Source organism: Drosophila pseudoobscura, chromosome 2, assembly GCF_009870125.1.
Source record: "Drosophila pseudoobscura strain MV-25-SWS-2005 chromosome 2, UCI_Dpse_MV25, whole genome shotgun sequence".
NCBI classification, from domain to species: Eukaryota; Metazoa; Arthropoda; class Insecta; order Diptera; family Drosophilidae; genus Drosophila; species Drosophila pseudoobscura.
Window position 1 is genome coordinate 8,488,849 of NC_046679.1, and position 3,624 is coordinate 8,492,472.

At 42.2% G+C, this 3,624-nt stretch overlaps 1 long non-coding RNA gene across 1 annotated transcript; it reads left to right on the top strand.

The window, feature by feature from the left end:
- Positions 1–1,883: 1,883 nt before the first annotated feature.
- On the top strand, positions 1,884–2,311 carry LOC117183312 (uncharacterized). The gene is made up of 2 exons (XR_004468467.1): positions 1,884–1,971; positions 2,060–2,311. It is a non-coding gene; the product is annotated as an uncharacterized lncRNA (long non-coding RNA).
- The last annotated feature ends 1,313 nt before the right edge of the window (positions 2,312–3,624 follow it).

The window sequence follows — 3,624 nt, forward strand, 5'->3', positions numbered from 1 at the left end:
GTTTATATAAGCGATGAAATTTTGATCATATTTAAGGCCACACCTTTACAAGTATTTATTATTTTAAACATTGTATAATGTCCTATTTTTCTTTCAATTACAAAAACCTACTCGAGTACAATAGGAATACCCGAAGGGACTACTACTACTAGGTATAATTAGCGTCACACAATATACACACACTGGCACACAATATGTAAGTCCCTGTCCTGCCTTGTGAGAGTGAGAGGTCGAGTCGACGGAGTGTGTGAAAGGGGCAACGGCAGCGAATTCGTGGATAGCGGACAGCGGGCTTTGAGTGTCTTTTGTACCCTTTTTCCTATTCCTTACACATATTGTATGTATGGGTGGTTGTGTGTGTTGCATGTGTTTAAATGCAGAACCAACAATTGCAACAACAAGAAAGGGAATAAGAACCGTAGCAACCAAAGTGACGTTAACAATAAGAAGCAATGTCTCCCTTCAGAGCGATGCAAAAGGCGAGCCGAGAGCTCCATTCTTTAGACTCTTTCTCTCCGTTACTCTGTCTCTGATGGACAAGGGCTGATTCTTTTTGTTGTGTGTGTGTGTGTGTGTGCGTGAGTGTAACTGTGTTTGTCCTAACAATTGCCCTTTGAATTTTTTAAATCACTTTAAATGAAAACAACAACAGGATTCCCTTTTCCATCGCGTTGACTTTTGCCTTTTGTTCTTCGAGCTGCGCTTGTTAGGTAAATCAGCGCCAGTTTTGTATCTGTGTGTCTGTCCGTGTGCTTGCGAGTGTATGTAGATATGATTGTATGAGTGCTTGGCAGAAACAACAACCTCATCAGGGGGAAAGTTATAACGTGCTTAAGCGTCTTTAGCTGAAATGAGGCTAAAAATATTTGCTTATAATGGAGTGCACGACTGTGTGAGTGTGACCTGTGACCACCCTGTAGAACCAAAGGGGTCAATTGACCCCTCTCGAACTAGTTCTGCGCTGTTTACCGCGCAACTAGCTACGCAACTAGTTACGCGGGAAGCGAACGCAGACCAGGTCTTCGTCGACTACAATGTACTAGTTCTGCAACTAGTTACGCGGGAAGCGAACGCGGACCAGTCGAAAAAGAACCGAAAAACGAAGCCGCCTTCGGTTTGTTTTTGAAGGCGGCAAATAACCGCAATTCCGTGAAGTTACAGTGCCCACTCAGCTAGTTTTTACCGAGCCACGACATGCAATGAGCACCGAAATGGTAAGTTAATCGTGATATTTTACTGTAGTTGCGATCGTGGAATGAAAGAGACAAGAATTTACACAAACAAAATGCATTTGTTTTCCTCGTTTGCTTTATGCGTTGATTTTGTTCACTTCTGTACAAGATCTAATCGCTGGAAGAGTCTTTTGTGTGAACATTTATTAAAAAAGTGGAAAAGATTTAATAAATAAATCAAATTAATATAAACAGGTACGTGCAAATACTTTTAGAAACTCTAAAACAGGAGAATGCAGTTATTCGTGGTAAGACTAATAAAGATTAACAGAAAAATATTTGTATAATCAAATTAATTAACAACATTGTTTTTAGATCAATTGAATGCAGTGGTCCAAATTTTAGCGGATCAAACTGTTTTAATAAAGCAGGAGAAGGGGGAATTGAATCCCATTCGGGGACAGTTCCCTATAAAACGTGAGGAAGAACTTATAGAACTGGAAGAAAAAATAAAATTAAATAGGGACATTTATGTAAGTATATCTAAACTCTAAATTTTATGACTTTTTTCTCTGTCTTATCTTTATATTTTAATGTTTCACTTACAGATAACATCAATGAAATCAATTCTCCAGTGCCAAAAACCAGGAGTAGGCTAAGCATCATATAATTAAAAATTATTCGTTATAATGAAAGACATTGTGTTTTTATTTTTTTATTATTCCAGACTGCCAGATTGACTACTACCAGTAGTCAGTTCGGAACTAGTTACTGGTAACTAGGTCAGAGCTAGCTACAGGTAATCGAAGGGTAGTCGAGTGGGGAACTAGTTGCTGGCTTTCTACTGGTAACTAGTTCGGAACTACCTCCTGAGCAACTAGCTACAGGTAATCGAAGGGTAGTCGAGTGGGGAACTAGTTGCTGGCTTTCTACTGGTAACTAGTTCGGAACTACCTCCTGAGCAACTAGCTACGGGTAATCGAAGGGTAATCGAGCGGGAACCAGGGGTGGTTCCGCCCTAGGACATGCATGTGTTAAATTCTCCGCTGAAATACATTGCGGGTAATCGATCTGGAACCAGGGAGGTGAGAATGGTAGCTAGTGCGGCACCAGTGCGGAACTAGTTGCCTGGTACTAGAGGGCATGCACATAAGTATGCTGTCTGTGTGTATGAGAATCTGTGTGAGGGACGACAGAACAATGGCGCATTGGGTACTATTGTTGTTGCTGTACTCCCAGCACTTGTCTGCCCCCTCAAACATATAAGCAGAAAATTAAGGCATTGTTAAAGCCAATTAAGGTATTTAGTGAAGGGCCGCACCCGTCGCCGAGGAGTGTGGACACAACAGAGCGTATACTTGATATTCCGTGGAGGATGACAGCACCAGACTTGAGGTTGGAATGAGCTTGACGGTGGTGCAAGCAGGAAATTAGGGTAGCAGTTAGAGAAGGAAGAGATTAAATCAGAACTTCATTCTGATTTAGCATTCAGCTCCTCTGGAGCTCCATTGTAGATACAGGCTATAGTTAAGAGTGATTTTTTTTCATTGATCCCTGTTTTACCCATTCACATTAATAGTTCAAGAATGACCTCACATAATTGATGTCTCTCCAAAACCTTGATATCCTATTATTATTGTAGCTTATCCTTTAAGCTCTGTTAATTTACCTTAATTTCAGGCAAAATCTAATCAGACTCGAGCCCCAATCAAACCCAGGAAAGAGCAAACCACAGCAAACATACCACTTCTCGACAGAAACAGAGAGTCAGACGGGTCATGGAGAATCCCTTTCAAGATTTTAACAGCCGAAAACAAAGGACAACTGAAAAGGGAATGAATTTTGGGGGAAAACGATGGCGAAAGCTATGCGGGAAGTTAGGGAAGTGTTTGGATAGAGAGGTGAAGAATGTAATGGTGATGCTGCAGAGATGGACAATCCACGGGTGAAGCTGTAAGCAAGCACCTTTTCGGACAACACCCAATGGCTGACAGTTTTGAGCGCCTCCTGGGACGATTTGTAGGGGACGTTGATGGCTGCCTGGCAGAGGGGCAGAAACTGCCACTAAATAATTTCATGTTCGCAAGCTGAAGACGACCCCGGACTTTTGTCCGAAAAAACAACCCACTAAAAAGCTAAATAAGTAAATTATATATGCATGTCCGTTCGGTGTCCTGCTCTGCCTGCTCGGCCGGCTTTTAGGCGCCACCTAATGGGGGTCACACTTGGAGACTTACATTTTTAAATAGGTGTGTCAGATAATGAAAATAAGTACCAGGCTGGGGACTGCAGCCTCTGGTTACAGCTTACAGCATCAGTAAAGTTACAGCAGTGCCGGCACATACCCATCCACATCCTCATCCACCACCATCCACATGGGCGCGCGGGGGGATTGTTGTACATTTTTTTGGGCTGCGGTGTGTCACAGTTTTTGTTTTCCTTGCTCTCAGCG